Genomic DNA, 24,990 nt, shown 5'->3' with positions numbered 1-24,990 from the left:
TGCCACATTTACATTTATTTGCAGACCATTAATTCTGTGACTTGGAAGAAATCTGCGTAACTTATAGGTGTTGAATAATAGCATATAAGAATGCATTGTCTTAAGTTTCGCATTTATAAATGCCCTGTCCAAATATACAGTTCCATAGTGCAATACCACTTATTGTGCTCATAATTTGTTTTTTCTATTATTTTTTTTGATAGCCATGCAATTGCTTTTCATGATAGAGGAAACATTTACACCAGATTTTAATTCTAATTTGCTAATGGCAAATTATTATTACTAAAGTAAAATGTTTATAATTATCATGCTTAGGCTCCTCTTAAGTTAATCTTCACAACAAACTAGGTGGTGCATTAGCAATTTTATGGGCCCATCTTGCTATCACCTCATAAGCATTAAAGGTACTGGCCTTCTATGCAAGCTCTAAGCATAATGGTTGTATTGGGACCTTAAAGTCCCCCTGCAGGTTTTTTTAACAACTTTGTTTCAACCCTTTCTATAGGTGTTTTCTCAGTAATACCTGCTGAATACTCCACAAGTCTGAGTGTACTACAGCGCTATTGAAATTCGCAATAAGTTGGAAGCAATATCCAGGGAAACTACTAGTCATCCCAATGTGGCCCTACACATTTTATCAAAAGCTGTTGAAAAGTTCATAAATGTGGAGAAGACTTGTTGACTCTTCTTTCACTACCATTAACAGCAATGTCACTATCCCATCTAACATAGACATGTTTTAGGGGAAGCCAATTTGCTCCAGGGGAAGGATCGCCTCTTCTTCCACCCAAGCTTGGAGTTGTTATAGAACATAAACTGTAAATGCTTTGTCAATTGCATCCAGAAGTGCTTTACGGCTGTAATTTTGAGGATTCATTTGGGATCCCCTCTTATGGATAAAAATAATACTAGTTTCCTTCCAAGATTCAGGAACCTTATATTGATGGTAACAGACATTGAAAAGCATCTCCGGAAATTTCTCCCGTACTCATGTTTTATCTTGGGGTCCATGAAGATCTATAGTGAGCTAGGCTAGAGGAGAGAAAAGATTTGTATTTACTTACTGAACCATAATAGATTTTAGTCTCTACAGCCTTGAAGATACATACAGCTTAATCATGGAAAGGAAGTACACCTATGCCCTTTATGTAAAACAATTTGAGGTCTGAGAGGATCAAATTGAATGCTGCTTTAGTTGAAAATTTGACTCTTGTGCCGGGGTAGTGTAACATAGGCCGAGCAGATGAGCACAATAAAAAATATATATTTGTCCCTGGCAAGGGATTTATAAAAATCAATTAACCTAGGTTTAATGACTCACTGTCCTCTGCGACCCTCGTTTCACCATCAATGTCAGTATGACCGGTAGACCTTTGGGACAAAGTTGTGGTACAATCAAAATGCATCAGGGAGTTGTTGCTGGAAAAACGGGCGCTTCCTTGATAGTGGAGGCATGGGGATCCTGGTTTGAGGGCAGACTCAGAATTTGTGGACAATATGCGTGCTACAATCTTTTAAGACAGTTTCCTTATGGGAGTTAAAACTATTGCTCTGGTTATTATTCAAAGGGTAATGCATCTTGTATAATAAAGGGCATTTCTTTTTAATTCTCTCGCTCCCAGACCTTTTTTCTCAACTCCTGCCAAACTAGAGTGCTTTAATTATGAATTTCTTTTTTGAAGCTTGGAAATACTTCTCCCTTCATTTTAGGAGAGCCATTTGTTGCTTCATTCATTTAAAGAAAGCTTCATTCAAGGGCCTTTTTAATTACATAGTTTATTTCAGTTACCTATACGAAATATGTAAAATCCTGTTTAAAAGATGACACAAAATTACTGAATCACAATTTAAGTGCACATAGATTTTCTTAATCTAACAGTTGCAATTTTTAAAAAAATTACCCACATTGCAAAGGATGTGTGGTGTAGGAAATTGTAAATTGTATTCATATAGCGCTTACTAGCCCTGGTGAGGCGTTGAAGCTGTTTGGGCCAGTAGCTTGCTACCTCGGAACCGAAGATTAGAGCTTAATAGTTAGTGAATTAGCAATACGTGTTTTCTTTCCTCTTGCAGAAGTTATGTTAGGTTTGTGATCTTGATTTTTGTGTGTTTAATAGGTTTTAGAGTAGGGATATCATAATGGGAGTGGATTTGAAATGGGGAGTAAGTTGTTTTTGTAAGTAGTGGTTGTGTGTGCCTGTTAATTGGTAGAACATGGCTAAAAAAGGAGGCGGACATTTGAGAAGGAAGTTTGTGACATCATTGTAGTCAGAAAGGTTTGGGATTAGTTAGGGTTAGGCGAGATGTGATTGTGTCAGATGCCTGTTGGGGGAAAGAGTAAATACTAGAATCCTAGAACTGCCCTAAATGTGTTCCTGCTTACATACTGCTTAGAAATAAAAGCAGTCATGGGGTACTGAGGTATAGTTATCCAAGCATTGGCAAAGCCAAAAGGTTTTGGTTCTAAAAGGCTGAGCTACTGGTATCATTCAAATATGTATGCATGTGTTACAATACATACATATATGAATGAGAACAACCTCACAATGGGCTTCAATGAGATAATATTTGTAAATACAAAAAAAGCTAACCTTTTTCTCCTAACAAAGATTTTCATAGAGGGACACTTAACGAACCTACAAAAAAACCTGAATATGTAATGCAGTCTGCACTGAGAAATGGCCACAAAAAGATGTTGTGCTGAGAACCCCGTCCCTAGTGAAAAGACTGACTTATTAGTCCCAATCTGAAGCTTATCATCAGATTTCTCTCATAAAGATTGGGTACTAAATACAGGCATGGCTCCAAGACTGGTTAGGTTTTTAAATGAACACATGACCTAACAGCAGTTTTGCCCAACTCAATACAATCCTTAGAATATTGTTGTCTCTTGAGAAATCTTTTCTTCATCCATAGTGTTCCACTTTCCTTATATGTTGAGCGAAAGTGAAAGATTCCTGGCATCCTTACTCAGTACAATCTCTTTTACTATAACTCAGCCAAGGTATTATGTGACTGTCCTCTGATTTTTAACCGTCAAACTAATTAATGTTTTGATTTAGAAATGTTTTAGAGTTATTCCATGTACAGCTCTATAAGGGTCCTGAAACTAATTTAATTTTAGCCTCCAAATATAAGAGGCCTAACTCCTCATGGCATGAAGAGCTTTGGGGGAGTCCAAGTAATTGTCTGCAGCACAAACTCTCTGTTTACTGCAAACCTCCATCACCTTAGTTAGGGCTACCACATCCCTGTGCACTAGCAGCACACAAGCAGTGCTTAGCAGAGAGGTGAGCGAGCCATCCAGGCACCCCACTTGAAGGAGTTACTCCCATGGACCCAACAGAGCTCCCCAAGGCTTCTGTTCTTCTCTAGACACATTTACTTCAACACTGCACACAAACAGGGTGAAAACAGACTAAAAGAAAATAACAAGCAGACAAAGCTGATGCACTTGCTCAGCAGCCTGGCCTACTGTGCAATTCAGACTCCTAGCTGATGAAGATAGGTGGAAGTGATGAAGATGAGGGAGAGGAGAGGAGGAGCACAGGTATGACAGAAGAAACCACCGGGCAAATTCTTTGGAAGTGAAAGGATTTACGGATGCCTGATCAACTTTGTGTACTCCTTGTATTAATAAATCCAACCATTTGAGCTGGTAAATCAGAATTATGATTGTAAATGATTTAGTTAATCGGGACCAGAATCTGGACTGGAGCACAGGGATCATTCCAGAATTCTGAATCCTGGTCTGGGAATGAAGACATACTATGAGAAGTGACAGTCATGTACTTCTAGCATGGATGAATATCCTATGGACCAATAAAGGATATCTGCGATAACTGTCATGGCATCTGAGGAAATTAGGACAACAGTAGATCAGGGAGGGAGTGCAGCCCTCATCCTACTCGATCTATCTGCAGCATTTGATATGGTCAACCACGAGCTGCTGATAGATCATCTCTTCAACATCAGAATCAGAGGGGCTGCACTGGCCTTTCTGAAATCCTTCCTTCTTGGACAAGAACAATCAGTGGCACTCAAAGAATTTGTGTCTGTACCTTTTTCACTACACTACGGGGTCCCTTAAGGGTCTTTGCTGAGCCCCATACTATTTAACATGTATGTTACAATACTGGCTGATCTAATCAGATCTTTTGGCTTCTCAATCGCATTGTACACTGACGATATGCAGATTGCTGTCTCCCTTTCCAATAGTGATCAGGACACTGGTATTAGATTCGATGACTGTATGTGTGCAGTAAGCAATTGGATGACTAACAACTTTCTGAAATTAAACTTTGGCAAAACGGAGGTTATTCTGTTTGGAAACCAGGTTTCTTTTTGGACCTCCCTCCTGGTGGGCACAAGAGTTGGGTACCATACCAACACAAGTCATGAAGGTCCGAAATCTAGGAGTGTTAGTTGATGACAATCTAACATTTTGTCCCCAGGTCAAAGCAGTCACATCCACCTTTCTTATACTAAGGGTGATAAAAAACATTCTTCCTTACATCCCTCCGGACTTACAGAAAATAGTCGTCACATCCCTGGTACTCTCTAAAGTAGACTATTGTAATGGCCTTTACATAAACATGCAATCTCAATTTGTGATCAAACTGCAAACCCTGCAAAAGGCGGAGGTACGATTGCTGTTAGGAGTCCCAAAATTTAAGTCCGCTTCCAACACCATCAAAAAACCTAATTGGCTTACAGTCAGGCGAATAATTGTCTTTAAGGCCCTCTGCATTGCCTACAAAGCTCTGGTGGAATTGGACCAGACTATTTGAAAAATAGTTTCAAATGGTGCTTATCAGTAAGGAGACTATGGTCCTCCGTGGCAAAAAAATGCTACAGTTCCAAGTTCAAGCACAACTCTTGGGACAGAAGAAGATTTGTGAACAGCACATCCAAAATATGGAATACCCTTCCTCTCTATATCAAATCCATGAACACTCTGCTGTCATTTAGGAAAGCTTTAAAACATAGCTAGTTGGTTTTCAGTGAGCTTTTTAGTTCAGTCTGTTCAGTAGAGTCAGCACCAAGACACCTCCGTGTATTTGTGCACTTTAGAAATTAACATAACATATCTGTTGCAGTTGGGTTTAGATGACAATTAACCACCTTGAAATACACTTCTCTTTTGGCAGTTGCAGTAAGGGTCTCAAGCACCACCTTTGTAAATTGTAATCTGTGTTGCATCTTAAGGAATATGAATCTGGAGCTTGACTTCCAGAACTTCATAACAGAACAGGACTGAAAAATAATCTGAAAATTCACCTGCTGAAGACATGCACCTCAGTAATTATTTAAGACTTCAAAGAATTCTAAATGACCCCGTGAGTCATACTTGGAGAACAAATGCCCAACCTCAATAGCTTTCAACTTTGAAAATGGAGAACAAGGTTCAAGTCAAGGCCCAAACTCGACATCCTGTAATTCTGGGCAAATCACCTAATCTCCCCATACCTGAACAAATTAAGGTAATCTGGTGCTAATGTTGAGTGCTTTTGTGTCCCTGGACCAGGTTCACATTATATAAGACTGAAAACAGTTTTTTTAAAACAAAAAACAATATCCAGTGCAGAGTTGACACAATCTTCCCCAACTGCTCTCCTAGCAGGTTCTGTAATTGGAACTGATTTGTCCTGCATAGCAATATTGTTGGAGTTAAATCTTTCTTGCGGTTATAATTTCCCAAGACACTGGGATGAAAGCACTGCTAACACCCACTTAGGTTGTTTCTTTCTGGGGTAAAATTATAGACTTCCAGCGAAAATGAAAAGTAGAAACAATGGGCCCAATTCACAAAAGTAATCTGAGAAAAAATCCTAACTTTATGACTTTCGGTATTCACAAAAGGCATTTAGGAGTAGTAAAGTTAAGATTTTGTCTTCATTTTGTCTTAAGTTTTGGTCTTAAGACCAAATCCTAACTTCTATTTAACTTAAGTTTAACTCAAGTTAGGATTTTGTCTTAAAACAAACTTAAGACAAAATCCTAACTTTACTACTCATAAATGCCTTTTGTGAATACCGAAAGTCATAAAGTTAGTATTTTGTCTCAGATTCATTTTGTGAATCGGGCACAATGCCACCAAATGACAAAGTATCACACTGGGTGTGTTCAAGTTTCAACACTCTTTAATGTCAAACTGTGTGGCCCTATGTGTTCTGGCACAACTTAGAGCTTCTTCCATTGTTGCAGCAGGTATGCCACAGAAAGTGAAAAATGTGCCTAAAATATTATAACATACATCTTTAATAACTGGGTACTGAACAGTTGAGTGGCATTTTCAGAGATGATAAGGGCATTCAGCAGAAGAATTAATTATAATGCTGCGAGTATCACATCAGAGAGAGCAACATTGTTTTTAGAGACAAAACAGAAGGCTGTCATACCTAGGTTGGAAGCTCCATCTCACATTGAAGAAAAGATTTTATTTAACTAAGAAAGGTGTGTCTCCAAAGAAGGTTTAATATATTTTGGGCCTGCAGGTGAAGATACATATATTTCAAAGCAAACATTGTTAGCTAATTAGGTCTATTGTTAACCACATACTGATCAAAACTGTGTGGCATATTTATGAGTCCCTTTGCATCACTCTTGCACCATGGAATGTGGTGCAAGAGCAACGTAAATGAAAAATTTGATTTATTAAGCGCACAAAGCTACCCTGCGTGACTTCAGAAATCTCGAGTAATGTAAGGCACAGCAAATAGCTGCATTGCAATACTCATCAACAGGGAGGTGTTTCCATGGGTGTTGCGACACAACATCAATGGATTTTGGCGCATTACCAGATTTAAAAGAACAGGTAAACCTGTTAAAACACCAATAAGATACCCTTTCACAGGAGAGGCTTAATGAAGAGAAATATCTTTATTTCTCCTAATTGTTTCCTCTTTCTATGTGTGATACATTCTGCTTCACCAATGTAAAGAGGAAAAAGCCTCTCAGGGTTTTTTTGTGCAGGAAGGTGCCCCTTCTGCACAAAAACAATCATGCATGCAACTCAGACACCCTTGCAGCACCATGTGCAAGAGTGCCTGCGTTAATGCCAGGCAGCCTATTGTGCGCCAGCTTAGGGGAAAGGACAGGAATGCGCTGTATTGCCTTTAATACGGCACATTCTAGCCCTTTCTCAGTGACGCAGCGCAGCAAGGTGACTTGCTGCACTGCGCCACTTTTTCATAAATATGGCCCTGTGTTTTCAAAGATGGAGTAAACCATATATATATATATATATATATTTATATATATATATACCTGAGCATAATGCAAGGTGCATCCCACTAAACAACTGCCTATTTCCATGTTAGGTCCTGCTTGGGCTCGGAGAATGTTTTACATTTTACCCTTATTTTCCTCTTCAGTTAAAATATAACGTGATTTAATCCCCAAGCTTAATGACTATATTTTGATGTCAATTTACTCTTTATGAAGAATTTGAACGATTGGTACCCCAAAACAGAATAAGGATTCTTGTTGATGAATATAGCCACATTCTGCTAATTGTGGTTACCACATCAGACTTCAGTTCATAATGATTTGGTAAGTTCACGTGTGACAGCAACATCAGTATTTCACCTCAGTCAGATGATGTACTTGTCAAAGTCTGTCTCAAGGAATGAGAGGAATGGATAACAACATGTGTTTTTCACAATCTGAAACACCAAATCATAGTGTTTCAGGAAGTCCTATATAGTGCTTTGCAACTAAGAAATCTAAACAAAAAGATGTTAGCTTTGAGAGGTACAACATTTGTGTTTTTGTCTCTTGTGAATTTTTAGAAGACATTTAGAATGGATATTTACTCTTTATTCATCTTTGAATATTAATGCTTGATCAGACCTCTACTGATTAAAGACATTTTAAAGTATTTAGCAGTATCAAAACAATTACAAAAGACAAAATACATCACAATAAAAATCGCACCACCAACTCCTAAACATCAAGGACATTTTGATATAAAACTGAAACAAAAGAGCTTAAAATCCAACAAAGAGCTCCCTATCCCCCTACTTATTTGCATTGGCAATGGAAGTGGTGGCCTTGTGGGTCAGAATTGACGCACAGGTCAAGGGATTTGAATGACTGGGAGGGATATCAGATCGGATCGCCCTATATGCAGTCAATGTCCTTTTCTTTCTCTTGGAGCCGCATCGAACGGTACCTCGGTTACTCTGCATAATGCAAATATTTGGAGAGAACTCTGGATTGTATATGATTGCCCATAAGGGGGCTCTGAGATGGGCGCCTGGGTTGGGGAGGTAATGCTAGCCACAACCGAGTTTAAATACCTCAGGGTCCACCTCTCGTCCTCCCAATCAATATCGTGGGACAAAAATACTACCCACATCTGGGCACACACTCAGGCTGAGATGAGGTAGTGGGCACGTATGCCCCTCTCTATTTTGGGAGGGTCGGCAATTTTTAAGATGGTGTCGCTCCCTTGCCTTCTTTATCAGCTGCAGAATCATCCCTTTCAGATACCACCCGCCTGGTTCAGTCAGCTTAATTGAAGGCTAAATTGCTTCCTTTGGAATGATCAAACTGCTAGAGTTGCACTAAAAACATGCTTTCAATCTACGTTCTGTGGGGGGATAGCGACCCCAACATCTAATCCTATCACGCAGCATTTCAGCTCCTGGTTTTCAACGATTGGTGGTACGGGAATAGAAATGACCCGGTGTACCAGGTGGAACAGTGGCTCATCGGCAACACAGTACCCCACTTACTCCTTCATACCAAAAGAGCTTCAACAATTCCCGCCTGCCACTCTTGTGCTTTTCGGGGTATGGAAAGATTCATTGCGCAGAATGGGATGGTGGGGACGACTGACAGGAGAGACGCCCGAATGGCAGAGTGCCTTCTGCCGTAGGTGTCCACCCTGTCGGGGTTTCGGGACTGGGATGGCATATGTATTTCTACTTTGGGACATGTAATGCGAGGTACCACCTTGTAGTTCTCCCAGGAACTCAGGAACAAATTTATTATGCTACATTCACAATTTTATAAGTACCTGCAATTGTGGCATGCTCTAACCCTGTACTTCGCACGCCTGGAATCTCTCCCAGATTTCAACCAGATAGAAGCTAAGGTATTCATGGGCGACTTGGGGGACCACAAGATTGCAAAGATATACAAAACCCTGGTGATGAATCACTCTACTATGCTAGACTCACTCCGAGAGAAATGGCAGGTAGACCTTGGTCCCCTTGATAATGACGACTGGACAGGGGCGCAAGAATCCCCACGGGGAGTCGCAATAGCATCTCGCCTAAGACTTATCCAGTTCAAATACTTACACCACGCTTACTTTACCAGACATAGGCTGTGGAGGGTGGGACTGATAACTTCCCCTACGTGTCTATGATGTGGCGGAGCGCTAGTCACGTTCCTACACACCATTTGGGAATGCACTGCGCTCATTAGATTTTGGAGGGGATTCACAGCCTGTTTATCAGAAGTATTGGGATGGGAAATACGCTTGTCTCCAAAGCTTGCCCTACTACATGTCACAGAAGAAATAGGGGGCAATATACATAACAGGCATTTGCTGTTCTTGGGCCTCACCTTTGCTAAAAGTGACATAGCTAAGGCATGGAAGGACCAGGCCCCACCCAAACTGGGAGCGTGGAAGGCAGGTCTTGATTGGTGCATGGGTTGGGAAACAGCGTTTACAACGCTGCCATTACATCGCAGTGCTTTTACAACATGGTTGTTACAACAACCTCGTTGCTAGTACGCGGTACCTTTACATCGCAAGTCATTAGATCGACTTGCTGTAGGGGGCGCTCTAAACTAAGGAATAGTATAATTTAGTATTCCAACACCTTCCCTACTGTTGCACACGCTGGAGTTGGAATAGTAAATTATACTATTTCTAAGTCGGGCATGCCCCTTCAGCAAGTCGATCTAATGATTTGCGATGTAAAGGTATTGCGTCCTAACAACGCGGTCATTGTGACAACCGCGTTGTTATGGAACACGATGTAATAGCATGTGTAGTAACATGCTATATTCGCATGGGTCAGGAGCAACCTATATTTACAGTGCGGGGCTGCTCACAGAAGCACCCCAAAGTCTGGAAACAATGAGCAGACTTTAGTGGTCTTGTTTTGGAACACCCTCCACCGCAAACTACTGATGTGGAAGCCTTATGAGAACAAACCACAGGGGAGGGTGAAGATACAAAGTACTACGTCAGATGTGAACTGGCTTAATGGGTACGATACATGGACTATTACAAAGTACATAGCACACATGGGTGTAATGTTATGGGCTGATGTTTACAGGCCTGACATGTTTATATTATTATATTGTAAATGCCGCTCTGTTGTCATAGAAGTCACCAGCTTGGATGCTATAATTCCGATCAGTTTTTGTTGTACTTCCCCTGTCCGAAATATAGCTACCTTATCTGCTGACTCAATAAAAATGTGTTTAGAAAAAAAAAATCCATCAAAGGGACCTGTGGAAGGGAGGAGCCTAGCGCGCAACCAAGATGGCCGCGTAGGTGCGAGGCTCCCGAGGACCTCCGCAACCTCCTACCTTTATCCTGTCTTCATCCTGCCTCGGTTGAGGGGACTGTGTCGGTGAGCCTGAGCCGAGGTGGTACCCGTTCCCCGTTCTCGAATCGGACTTCGGGTGCCGGAGTGAGCACCGATTGAAGTTTGCGGCCTACTTCTCGCCGGACCCCGGATTCGCGTTGGGGGGTGACCCAGTGGCAAAGTGAACAACAACGGCGGGCTGGGCCTGGCGAGTAGCGTACCCCGCACTTTCACTTTCACTTTCGCACCCCCTTGCCGTCTTTGCAAGTGAGATCGCGGAGCTCTTTGTGTTGGGGTGGCCTCGCTGGGAGACCCTGCCTGCCTGCCTGCTGTGACCCACCCCGCCGACCTGGGGTGGCCCCCCGGAGCTCGTGGCCTTGATTGCCTGCCTTCAACGGCGTAGCTGGTGCGGTTGTGAGACCCGCGGCGATGGCCACGAAACAAGATGGAGATCGGTCGAAGGCCAAGTCGACCCGGCGTGGCGCCGTACATCAGGCCAACATCATGGACCGCTATACCCTCCAGAAGGGATCTCCCGGCGGACCGCACAAGTCCTCTGAGTGCCCCCCAGATGCCCCGGATTTGCCCACGGATCTGACTCTGCAAGACGTCATGGGCGCCATTGCTGAGATGAAGGCCTCGGTGGGCCAGCGGTTCGACACCTTGGCGCATAAGATCGACGCGATCCTCGTGGATGTCAGCCTGGTGAGGGCTGATCTCTCCAAGACCAACGACCGGGTCGATTCTTTGGCCCAAACCGCGTCGGGCCTCACGACTGAGGTGGCGGCCCTCCAAACGGAGGTGCACCGACTTCGTCAGGCGAGTGCGCTTATGGATCGGCGCCTGGAGGATTCCGAGAGTCGGGCCCGGAGGAATAACATCCGCATCATCGGAGTACCCGAGGGACGGGAGGAGGCGGCGGCGGATCTCTTTGTAGAGGACCTGATCACTACCCATCTCCAGCCTCGGGGACTGAGTAAATTCTTTGCCGTGGAGAGGGCTCACAGAGTTCCCGGGGGAAGGCCGAAGGTCGGAGCCCCTCCGCGGCCTCTCATTGCCCGGATTTTTAACTTTCGGGACAGGGACGTGATCCTGCAAGCCTCCAGACTGCAAGGGCCGATTAAGCTGGAAAATATGGAGGTGAACTTTTATCCTGACTTCACCCAAGTGGTCCAGAAGCAGAGACTGAGTTTCCTGGGCGTCAAGCGCCGGCTTCGGGACATGAACTTAAAATACGCCATGCTCTTCCCGGCCAGGCTGCGGGTAGAGGTGGATGGTCGCACGCACTTTTTTGATCGTCCCGAAGCGGCCGGGGACTGGCTGGACACTCTGTCTGGGGGTCGTGATCGAGATGGCGGGGGGGGGGGGCGGCGGGAGGAGACGGCCCACTGGATCGGGACTGAGGGGTTGATATTGGGCCTCACTCTGGACGAATATGATGCCACTTTCGGCCAAGCTTTTGTCTTTGTTTTTTCCCCTCCCTTGGAGGTTGTGTGGGGTCTAGAAGGGGTACTCTTTCCTCCTCTAGGGGGTCTAGCTAGTTACATTATATAGGGGCGACAGGCACACTGCAAGTTGGGGGGGCTGTCCGGGCTCATGCAGGGGTGCAGGGAGGGGGGAGTTTTGTTGGGGCGGTCGGGTTGGGGTGGGGTGTTGTTCGTTTACACCACAAGGCAAAAGTGTCGTTGTGCTATTTCTAAAGTGCTCTCGGGGGGACGAGTGATTGCCTCCGTTTATGATGGGGGGTAGGGGACTGAGTCTGTTGTCCTGGAATGTTAATGGACTGGGGGACAGGATAAAACGAGGTGTGGTCCTGCAGTTCCTGAAACGAATTTCACCCGATATAGTTTTTCTGCAGGAGACACACCTCATTGGCAACTCCTTTTGTGCTATGAATCGAGGGGGCTACCGCCTGGTGGCCCATTCGGGCTTCACGTCTGGTTCAAGGGGTGTGGGCATTATGGTAAAGAACTCGCTCCCGTTGGAAATTGATGAGGTGCTCCATGACGACAGGGGACGTTACACGGTTCTGGTGGGTAGAATGGAGGGCAGAGTGGTCGTTTTTGTGTCTGTCTATGTCCCGCCGGGGCTGCAGACGACCACCTTTGCGGATCTGGGGCGCCTCCTCCTTGGCCTTCCGGAGGGGATTCTAGTGGTGGGGGGTGATTTTAACGCTGTGGTTTCCGGAACTGTGGATCGTCACCCCCCTAGGGATCTCCCCCGTGCCCAAGCGTGGTTGTCTGGCCTCTTGGATACCTTGGGGCTGGTGGATTGTTGGCGTTTGAAACATCCCACGCAGCTACAGTACACCTTCCATTCAGGGGCTCATGGTAGTCTCTCAAGGCTAGATTATGTCCTGGTTCCGGCGGCGCATGTGGGGAGGATAGGGGAGGTGCGCCATTTGGCACGGGGTATTTCAGACCACTCCCCGCTCTTGTTGCACTTTGATATTCTTCCGAGGGGAGAGGGTAGGGTGGTCCCGATTAATCCCTGGTACCTGCGTGACCCCACCATTCGCGCAGAGCTGGTTAAATCCCTTAAGCGATACTTTGACGATAATGTGGGGTCTGTGTCATCGGCGGTCTCTCTGTGGGAGGCGTTCAAGACGGTACTCCGGGGAGAGGCCCTGTCCCTTATTTCCCATTCCCGGAGGCGCGAGCGGGAGGAGGTGACCCGTGTTGAAGCTGAGATAACCGAGTTGGAGGGTGATCTAGAATGTGGGGTGACGGATGACAAATTACATGTTCTCCGACTCAAGCAAGCGGCCTATAAGGCCCTCGTCACGGAGGCGGCCAGGGGCCTCAGTAGAGAGCAACAGGGGAGACTGTATGATGTGGGTGATAAGGCTGGTAAATTGATTGCGTGGCTGGACAAAAAGGAGAGAGCGAGTCGAGTTGTCCCGTCGATTGAGAAACAGAATGGTGTGTGTGTCACTGAACCGGAAGAAATTGTCTCCTGCTTTGCGGACTATTTCCGTGGGGTGTATTCCCCGGTGTCCTCCCGCTCGGAAGCGGATTCCCATGCCCTGCTCAGAGATATCGCGCTGCCTTCCCTTTCGGAGGAGGACAGAGCGTCGTTGGACGCCGCTCCAACATCCGAGGAAATTGCCCTCACCATACGTTCGGTCGCTTCCGGCAAGGCCATGGGTCCTAATGGTCTTCCCATCGAGTTGTACAAACTGCGACCGGATACGCTGGCGCCGCATCTCCGTGCTATGTTCCTCGCGGCCCACTCAGCGGGTTCCCTCCCGCTAGACCAGTGTCTGGCTACTATCGTGGTTATTCATAAGGAGGGGAGGCCGCGGGACCGGGTCACATCCTATCGGCCTATTTCGCTGTTGAATGCGGAGCCCAAAATTCTCGCCAAGGTGTTGGCCAATCGGCTGGTTGGCGTAGTGTGCAACTTGATTCACCAGGATCAGTCCGGCTTTATCCCTCATCGCAACACAGCGCTTAACCTGCGGCGTTTGCATGGGGTGCTCGCACGTGTCCCGTTCATACGGGAGCCGGCCATTTTGGCGTCCTTGGACGCCACTATGGCGTTTGACACACTTGAGTGGCCATATATTTGGGCGACGCTCGCGAAGTTTGGGTTTGGCCCAGGATTCATCGGTTGGGTAAAATTGTTGTACTCTGGACCGCTGGCGCAGGTGGTTGTGAACGGTAGAGTGTCAGCTCCGTTCGAGCTGGGCAGGGGCACGCGGCAGGGCTGCCCGTTATCGCCGCTCCTTTTCGCGCTCGCCTTGGAGCCCCTGGCGGAGTGGCTGCGGTGGCATCCTTCTATCCGTGGTCTCCGTTGGACCCCTGAGTATGAGGACCGCGTATCTCTATACGCTGATGATATTCTCCTGTACCTGGCTTCCCCACGTAAATCACTGATAGTACTGGATGATGTATTGAACTCATTTGGCCTTAACTCCGGCCTTGTCATCAACTGGGCTAAATCGTGTGTGTATGTTCTCTCTGGGGAGGATCCTATCCTTCCGCGGGGTTGTCCTATCCAGATCGCCCCGCGGGGATTTAGGTACCTGGGTGTCTTCATTACCCTGGACGCGGAGGCCCGATATAGTCAGAACTTGCTTCCCCCCCTCCAGCGCCTGAAGGAGGATGTCGCGCGTTGGAGGCGCTTGCCGCTCTCGCCGCTCGGCCGGGCGGCATTGTTTAAGATGATGTCGCTGCCGCGTTTCCTGTACGCTCTGCAGAACACAATGGACGTCGTCCCGGCGCGCTACTTTCGCGAGGTGGAGAGTTTGCAGCGCCGACTGTTCTGGGAGGGTAGACCGCGTATCGCCCTGGCTAAGCTGACGCTCCCGTGGTATGACGGGGGGATTGCCCTCCCGGATATCAAACGGTATTATTGGGCCTCCCAGCTGGCTGCGATCAATCACGGCCTGTACGGGCCCGCTCTAAACCCGGCCTTTGAAATGGATAAGATGTTACTGCCGAGTGGTGACTATAATCGAGCGCTTTACTCCAGCTCGCTCGACGCACGTCTGACGGGCCCCACGCGTGTCATGGTACGAGTGTGGCACGCGGCTAATGTGGCGATGGGGTGGAAAGATCGTTTGACCCGGGCGTCGCCACTATACACATCTGAGCAGTTGGGCTCCCTGTGGACCTCGAAGGGCTTTGAGAAGTGGGACATGATAGGCATCAGCAGGGTGGGTGATCTCTGGACGAGGGGGGGATTCAAAACGTTCGAGGTGCTGCAGACAGAATTCCAGTTGCAGGACAGGGAGTACTTTCGATATATGCAGATCCGTCATGCGTTATGCTCCGTATTCCCGGACGTTGCCTCCATCCCGGAGTATTCCCCTCTGGAGGATAGAGTGCTAGATGGGCATGTACCGGACAGCACGATTTCATTAATTTATAAAAAACTTATCAATGACCGTTCGGGACTGCTGACTAACCTTCGTGAGGCATGGGTTGCCGATGGATTGGAGCTGGATGACGAGGACTGGGTATCTGCGGTGGCCTCCCCGAAAGAGGTGGCCATACCGGCCCGCCTTCGCTTCGTCCAGCTCTAGATACTCCATAGGGTCTATGTTACGGGGCCAAGGCTACTGCGTATGGGCTATGCTGTGGACGGGTTGTGTAAGCGTGGGTGTGGTTCTTTGGGGACCTTTCTCCATATTCTGTGGGAATGCCCGGAGGTGGCGTGATTCTGGCGTGGTGTGCATGAGGTCCTGCGGGTGGTTACGCGTGTGTCGCTGCTGCCCGAGGTGAGGAGATGTCTTCTGAATGTGTGGGAGCCAACCGACTACTCGGTGCCGCAAACGTGGTGGGCGACTCTGGGATATATGGTGGCCAAACGCGACATTGCTCAACTGTGGGGTTCCCAGAGGTCGCCGACTGTCTCGGCATGGAAGGATAACATGGATTGGTGCATGTTTCGGGAAAAGGTGGTGTATGTTGCGAGAGGTAAGCCTGGGACATGGGTGAAAGTATGGGGCCTCTGGAACGCCTACCGTGGGGGAATCTGTACCCCGCCGTTATTGCCCGATCCGTCACCGGCCCCGTCCCCTTAGCCAGTTTATCTTCCCGGTTCCGGGCACTGAGTCTACTTAGTCCCCGTCCTGACCTTTTCCCCCCCTTGATACTCCTATGGATTGGTGGGGTCCCCCTGCTAGGGGAGCACATGCTGCTGTTTCTGATTGTGGGTTGCCTTGTGGATTTGTTTTTTGTTGTTATTTATACTAAAATGAAACCGTTATGTGGGGTCCGGATGGTGTGGCTACCAACGCTTCTAACTCCTGTGCATTTCCCTCTGCCGCAGCATGCGGGCTATTGTCTGTATCACATGCTCCTCTTGCTTGCTAGCGGCCGGCCTCAAGGTTGTAGGCCCATCTTTGTATATTTTTTGGATTCTGTAATAAACGGTTTCAAAAAAAAAAAAAAAAAAAAAAGGGACCTGTGGATATGAATTTTTACATTTCTATGGAAAAACATGTCAAAAAAAGTAAAGCGTAAATAAAAAGTCATTGCTCACATTTGACCAGGACCTAGGTTTAATTTCAGGTTGACCACAATGGAACAGACGTTAGAAACAGCAAGCAGGTTGTCCTGGACATACTTTTTACCTTACAAAATAGGGCCTTATTTAGAATTTGACAGATGGGTTACTCTATAACAAATGTGACAAATACCCGTCTGCCTTATTAAAAGGACATTAGGTGCAGAGTAGATCCATAGAAGGAACCTGTATGCTTATATTCTCTCCCTTTGTCAGAAAATGTAAAATTGTCTTAGAACAAAACTTACACAACAAACATCAAATCTCTCTGGATTCTTTCTAAATAATTCTTAAATTCATTCTTTATTCTTAGATAATCTTATCACCTATTTCCACAGTAACTATGTTTCTTCATCAAAACTATGCATGTTCGGAGGCGTCTCATCAGAAAATCATCAATGTTTCACTATGAAAGGAGTGTAAAATGTGGGGCATGTTCTACAAAGGAACTTCAGTATCATGCAGCTAGATCATTTTAAGAGAATGTTTTTGATTTTGATGTCATACCACCCGATTTCTAAAATCCCCCTTGTCTTTTCCCTTTGTCTGGGGTGGAATGAGCCCTATGGTAGGTCACATTAGTACCAACAACCCCCTCTGGAATTTCAACTTTGAAAGGATTTTGAATGTACTTGTCTGAGAAGCATGCCTATTTGATACACCAAGGGGCATATCCTCAAGGACTTATCGCCGAGTTATCTGCACTTTAGTGCAGCAAAAGTGGCAAAATAATTATCGTCCCATTCTCAAGCTGGTGCAAACTGCCGAAATCGCCAGTTTACCAGCGATAGCTACCACAAAAAAAATTGCCACGGATGAGAGCGTCAACTAACGCTAATGATATGCAGAGTAGGCGTTCCGATGAAAAAACACACAAAAACACCACTTTGCGATATTCTCAACGACCAGCCAGATCTGCGATCCAAAAACAGGCGATAAGGCGCGTTAGCAGCAGGGATTTAACAACTGCCTTTTACTGGTGTAAAGCAGGACGATTACCTGCAGTATGAAAGGGAGCCTAGCCCAGAGCCACATCTGAAGACCAACACATGTCATGGAGACACTGATCATGCAGCTCGGAGACCCAAGAGGACCACAACACCCACCACCACCATGCCCCCCCCCGGACCACAACTCCCCAGGACTACCACCGAGGCAGCGCAGAACAGGACAGCGGACGTTCCTAACACGCACCAGCCTCAGAGACTCAACGCCAGTGGAAGTCATTGCCCACTACAGGCACAAAAGGACAACCATCCTCCACATCCTGACCCACCTTGCCCACAGGCTGACGGTACCAACACAGCGGACAACCAAAATCCCTCTGCAGACAAAGCTGCTGGCTGTGCTGCACCTGCTGGACCCTGGTACCTCCCAAACAACAACTGCCAGATTCGGAGGAGTCTCACGGCTAGCCCTATCAAACTTCCTCACGCATGTCTGGATGCATGTACACAACAGCAACGGCAGGCCCCTGTATTCGCACCACACAACACTTCCAATTCGTAGTGTCCCTGCGCAACCAACCCCAACGCCAGCCGTTATCAGACACCGCTGTGCCCCAGATCCAAGATTGTAGTAACTGAAATGGGGGTGCGCACGGTCTTGAAGTTCACTAGTAAACAGTAGTGCAAAAAAAGTCCTTAATTACAAATACACAAATAAACAATACGAAAAGCACAGCCAACGCCCAACGGGTAACTTCACCAGTGCAACGTGTGGATTAAAGTAACTGCATATGATGCGGAAACTCCCCAATACAATTCCACACTCTGGAAGTCAGTATTCAGAATCCTCTTGGACAAATTGTGACAATGGTCAAGCGTCCGTATAGTCACAAACCTAATCTGGTACATTGTATAGCACATGGACAAACCGGAATGCTTACAGGAAAGACAAATCCTGCTCAAAAAGACTGCAACAGAAGTACGTGTGGTAGTAACCTTCGTAGAAAAGAAAAGGAAGGTTACAGTCACACGAACATCTGTTACGGTCTCATGATGCTGGATTTCTCATACCTGTAAGCATCACGGTTTTTATCAGCTTCATACCCATGCAACTTGACTCCACCAACCCAGCCATGAGGGGGCCGCTGTGACCGGTGTTACTTATGCGATCCTGTGCGCATGCTGCACCCCAGTCCTGGTCCCAAAACCAGTCTGCTGCCCAGCGATGACTGCCCGCCTCTGCGCACCCAGGCCTCAATACTCACCTGCCGCCACCGGCATTTCTCCAAGAGGGCTCACCACGTGCCTGTGCAAGCCTGCTGCCTTCGCCGTACACTGTGGTCCATCTGGGCTCACAATTCAAATCAAATCTTGATTGGCAGGACAGCGTATCAAGGTCTACGCATCATCGCAGGCTGCACACCCGCTCAGCTCTGGTGCCACTAATTCAGTGCACCACAAGTCATCACCACGTGGCGGTAGTCCCATGCCGGCCAAAGTACCTTGGCTGCCACCAACTCTGTGCACCGCAAGTCACCATCTCGTGGCAGTAGGCCCGTGCCAGCCAAAGTGCCTCGGCTGCCACCAATTCTGTGCACCGCAAGTCATGGGCACTTTATGATTAAGTCTTGTGGTGCGGACGCCATCATGTCACCTCTGGCAGTGGGTAATGTGATGTGGTAGGGCACTAAACCCTCATGCATAAATATTGACCACACGAACACACTCAGATAGATAGTGGAAATGACCTTGAGCACATGTGCCCGGCCCGTTTTATTGGCAGGGTCACATGTCCTGTGACGCCTGTGCTGGATGGGTGTGGTGTGGGTGTAAACCAGCCCTCAGGCAGTGGCTGTGGCATGCTGACAACTAGACCTGTGATCAGCAGATCACTACAGGGAAGACCTGGGACATGTATAGTTGTTGTCCCCCCCTGTAAAGTAAGCGGAGTGGGTTGGCCTGGCGTATGCCAGTCCAGCGTAGGGGTGTGAACAATGACCCTGGGGCTCTGGGGGTGGTTTCGTTCTGGGCTGGACAAGAAATTAACTAATGCGTGTGTCTCTGTTGTAGTGTCGGCGCCACCCGGACCGCAATCGGTAATGTTGCACCCTGTGACTCAAGCCCCACAACATGAGCAACATGGCCGTAAGGGGGAATCACTGACCCTACATTCATCCATACTTTCACACTTGAATGGTAATAGACATGACACATCTGTATGAATTTGAATGTTTGAGTGTTGTAGCTGGAGCAGTGCAGGGCCATGTAAACCCCACTTTACATTGTTGGCCCGTGGAGGGCCAGCCAGAGTCCTTCAGGGAATGACAAGTACATCTGAAGAGGGCGAGTTCAGTCCGTAGTCTGATAGATGGGTCATTGGTGACCAAACAGAAAATGGCAGAACATGTCGAGGTCCAAGGTGAGTGTCGCACAGTGCATCGGGGGACAGTGGAAAGTGATGATGCAGAGGGCAGAACCGAGCAGAAACAGGCCATATGGCGGAGATGAATGCTACTGCTTCCTACTTACCAGTAAGGCAGAATCATCCGCTTCTTCGTCATCTGATGTTTCATGTGCCTCAAATGTGGGTGGGGGTGTTCTGTCTCCAGCACTATGTGGCACTGACCTATCAGGGGGCAGAGATGTGGATGTTGAAACAGCAGCATCATTCATCTGCGTCAGGACTTATGGCAGCAATGCCATGATGAGGATTTGCAGGGCATGGTAGATCACAGTTACATCATGCTGGTGTGCAGCGGTGGCAGCCATTCTTTGAGCCTGCATCCGCTCCATGTTCTCCATGGTCCTCCGGATGTGTCCCAACTCCCAGATGACACCGCTGGAGCCACTCTGACTAGACAGTTGTCCTTGTCTCAGAGTCAGGACTCCAGCGATGTCATCCATGGATCGTTGGAGAGCATGGAGCAGACTGTGGGTGTCCGTTAGGGACTATAAGTGGTCCCTGATGGGACTTAGACACCCACGTATGGCATCTAGTTTGGCTGCCATGAGGTTGAACCCCACCCGCACCTGATCAACCATCTTCTCCTGGCAACCTAACACACGCCGTTGGAAGGCCATGTGTTGTTCGTGTGAGTCCTGGGAGACAGCCGTGGTGGTTGGTGCTTCCTGCTGTGTGGTCTGTGCAGGGGGTGAGGTCTCCTCGATGCAGCTGGTATGCCCTGCTCCTGGGGGTGGGGTGCTGAGGGTGTCCATGAGCTGTTGGAGGGCATCGGTGTCTGAAGTGGGGAGGTCCTCTTCGTCATCAGTGAAGAGTAGTTAGGTCTGCTCTGTGGGAGGTGTTGATTCTCCCTCTGCAATGTGAAGCGGAGATGCAGTTTAACATTGTGTTCACATGTATGTTGATGCATTGTACAAGTTTACATACAGACTGCATGACCATGTACATTGTGACTGGGAGGAGCTGCCTATTTGATGCAGGACAGTGGACATTTCGACAACATCACGGATGTGGGTTTGCTGTGAATGTGTTGCAGTTTGTACCACATTGTTGTCAATGTTGATGTGCTCTGCTTCTGATGTGTGTTTGCTGCATTGTGGAAGAATCGGCCCTGCAGCTCTGATTTTGCTGGCCCTTATTCCTTTCAGGCGGTGTGCCTTTCAATTATGTGCTTATACAGTGCTGAGATGTTGCAGGCTTGGGTAAATTGGACTCTTGGTGGGAGTTGAAACTCGGGCATGGTTTGTCCGCAGATGTCTTGTTGGAGTTAGGGGTTGTTTGTTCACGTGGATGTGTCAGAGTGTGCCCTGCTCCTTTATGAATGTGGTCCACACTCAGCCACCTCAGTGTTGTGGCGTGCACCATGTCATGATAATTGGACTGCAGCCATGCTAATCATCATACAGTGTCACTTGCATTGTCAGTGTGGGTCACGGACCCGCAGCTTTGCTGGGTTCAGCACATGTGCATGGGTCTGTTGTGAGATTAGTGATGTGTGGGGAGGGCCCCCTCTGGGCACATAGTCGACGGGGGCCTACTTGCAGTTTTTAGGTGTTCTGCAGTGTGCCAAGGGGATCAGGGGCATGCTCCAGAGTCATTGTGGGTGTGCACTGTGCGGTGCTTAATTGTGCATGTGTGCCATTGTGCCCATCTCCCCCTGTCCCCCAGTCCCTGGTCGTTACTCACACTCTTGCTGTTGTGTCGGCTCCTGTCGAACAGTGTCCGGTCCCCAAACTCCTGCCTCCATCTCCACACTGATGACTATGGACACCATTTCATCCATCTCGTCCAGCTCCTCCTGTGACGCTGGACTCCCACCTCCAGTCTGCATTGCTGCCTTCTGGTTGTTGCCGAGTTTCTGCTTGGTTTTGTGCTTCGCATCATTCCAGCAACCTTGACCTCTTTCATTGTCCTCCTCAACACTCCGATCGCATTCACCTTGTCCATGATGGACTGCCATATTCCATTTTTTGTCACCAATGACACATTGGAGGTGACAAACAGTTGTTGATAGTATTTTATCACCTCCGTTATCAGGATCCTGTTTTCCTGCAGACTGAACCGCGTCTTCCTCTTCTTCTTGTCCTTGCCCTTCCCTGACCCCTAGTTCCCGACCTGGTCCTCCGGGGGGCTTGTGGGGTTCTGGTCGTCCTCTGTTCCTACTCCGGCTCCCTCCATTGTGCTTCGCAGTTGTTTTGTTTTTGTTTGCTTTTTTTTCTCCTTTTATGGTGATTTTTCCCACCTGACATGTATGAATTGCAGGCCTGGCACAGCTTATCGCTGATTTTGCCATCGCGGTTGGGTCCATTGCCACTTTTTTTGCTTTCGGATTTGATTTTTATCACCGTCCTGGTAATGATTTTGCAGACATTTGATTAGTTGTCGGGAAACTATTGCATGTTACCGCTGCCTTGAGAATACGACGTTGACACAGAGTTAATTTCCCGCAATAGACGGCGATATGTGGAATTGCGTTAACCTATTTTGGCGATGATTATCGTACGTTCTTGAGAATATACCTCCAAATGTCGTCACATTGTCAGCTTAAAGGCATATAGTGTCCGAGAAAAGTTTTATATCTATCTTAACACAAAAATACCAAACAAAAAAGAAACAGATAACAGGAAATAAGTGATCCAGAACATGTTACAATAACAAGGGTATTATGAAAAAGTACTATTAACAATCACTATAAGTATGAAAGATACGTTTTCATTGCTTTAAGCCAATCTTTAAGATGCAGTGAGCTCCAAGAGCTATTAGGAGGTTTTGTTACACATGCAACCTATGGTCCTTATAAACTCACTAAATTTAAAAGCCATGACCTACCTACTGCCTACTAGTTAGTTTCCATGACAGAGTATAGCGTGTGGGTTGATGGATAAGATTATATTTAAAGTTATAAACTGTGTTTGTTCTCTATTCAGTGGTATAGTTTACCAGCCTAGATCATATCACCTATAACAAATGTTGTCCAGTGCCCAAGCAATGGTGCTGGATTGTTCAGACAGAGTTCCTTTTATCAGATATGTGGCTTTGGTGCTGTGTTGTGTTAGTGGGTGATAATCATGTGAAGTGAGATATGCTGTCCAGTCAGGTCTCCTTCACTGGCTTAAAGGTTCTGGTGCATTGTACAAAGTGTGAACATGAGAATCAATAGAGTTCACAGAGTTCTATTGTGATTTTGTGCTTTGTCATTCTTAAATAATATGTCGTTTTGCTTGGAAGGACTGATTTGCAAATTATTTGGGGAGGGGGGTTGCTGTATTTTTAGGTCTGATTGATTGGGTCTGTGAGGTTTGACTCTGTGGGGAACTGGGTGTGCTGTTGAGGTGGCTTTGCATTGCTAACTAGTTAGAGTTGATGCTATAGGTATGCATGTGGAACGTTTAACATGTTCCGCTGTTGTGGGCATATCTCTGTTTGGTGCATGTGTTGTATGGTGAGGAAGCATCTGCTGGTCAGCTGTCGGAACTGTGTGTTTTGTGAGTGGTTGGGATAGCCTGGCAATCATTCTGATGGTACTGTGAAGTACGATTATGTGATTGTGTGATGAGTAGAATGTAAAGATGGGTGAAACTACTGTGCCAGATTGATGGATGTGGTCCTGTGCAGGAGGACTGTCTAATGAGTTCAGATGTTATTGTGAACATTCTTATGAGTGATTAATGAGTTTACTATGATGGAGAATCAGTATTCCAACGGTGTGGCTTTGGTGTTAGTGCGTAGGAAGTTAACTATAATTTGTTCTTTTAGAGTTATGCAAATCATATGCATATCCAGTCTATTGTGGCACCTCTGAATGTTCAGGGGTTGTGGTACCTAATAAATGTAATAGTTATTTGAGCATATAATGGATTACACTATATTACACAGTGTAGAAAAGTTAGGCGTCTGCACCAGTGCGGTGGCACAATCTGAGAACTGTGGAGTTAAAATGTATTTAGGCATGCTATCCCGGATAATTACCTATATAGAAATGAAGTACCAGATATTTGATCACACAAACAAATACACACTAAGTCATGATTAGTTGTACTGAAGTATTTGTAATGCATTAACTTTATGTATGAGATAAGTACTCCCGCCATACATTATAAGGATATTGTAAGTAGTTTCATGACTATTTAAATTAACAAAGCCAAATGATGAATTCATTTATAAAGTCATGAAGCTTCAAAGTGATTTGCAATTTCCTTATAATGTATGGTTGGATGTACTTTAAATCATATGATACAAGGTCACAACATAACCCTTCTCAGAAACCAAGGAAGTTTTTAAACATGAAGAACAAAATTAGAATATCTAGTTCAAAATGAAGCACACTAAAGAGCAGTCAGATACTTGTTGCAAAAATATATTAAAATCAGTTTAATGGAAGCCATATTAAAAAGAAAAAACTCTGTAGTTGAGGAGGTGTGAAAACATACAGAGAGATTATATTTTTCCTTCAATTATTCAAAGCGTGGGAAAAATAAATAAATATGTTGTCTTAAATATCAAGTGCAGCTTTAATGTTGCTCTGTGATCTGCCTTTTCCCTGTGGTGCAGGCTCCAGCAGGAGGCATTGTGAGATCAGAACTTATCTGTAATAAGTCATCAGGGATGAGCTTCTACGTCATTAGTTTATTACAGGTGACTCGGGCCATCACAATTGGCCTGTAAAACAGACTTCAGAGACAAGTTTTATACAGGGATATTAGGCTCCCATGTATTATACTTCTTTGTCACTGCCTTCCATTATAATACATTACATTTAAGTGATGTGGCAGGTTGTATCAGAGTTTGTTAATGAATAAGATATTTAACCAGTTTATACATTGCTTACACATGAAGAAAGAGCAGAGGGTGATTGTTAAAAAGAGTGTTAGTAATTTCAGAAGGGGTGCCTTTACTAATTTAATGAAAACACTCTAATTTGGTTACATACAGTTCTAAGAGAAACTTTGCTCACTCCCTGTGAGCTGTGGCACAAGCAGGCAATGTCAGAATGAAATGCATCTTAAGATCA

General features: G+C 46.2%; 1 protein-coding gene across 1 annotated transcript in view; it reads left to right on the top strand.

Annotated features, from left to right (window-relative positions):
- The window catches only part of LOC146798073 (cytochrome P450 2G1-like), a 998,619-nt gene that overhangs the window by 482,023 nt on the left and 491,606 nt on the right, over positions 1-24,990 (top strand). The gene's annotated exons all lie outside the window — the stretch shown is intronic.

Source organism: Triturus cristatus, chromosome 9 (assembly GCF_964204655.1).
Source record: "Triturus cristatus chromosome 9, aTriCri1.1, whole genome shotgun sequence".
NCBI classification, from domain to species: Eukaryota; Metazoa; Chordata; class Amphibia; order Caudata; family Salamandridae; genus Triturus; species Triturus cristatus.
The sequence above is the reverse complement of the archived record's forward strand: the minus strand, read 5'-3'. Positions and strand labels throughout refer to the sequence as shown.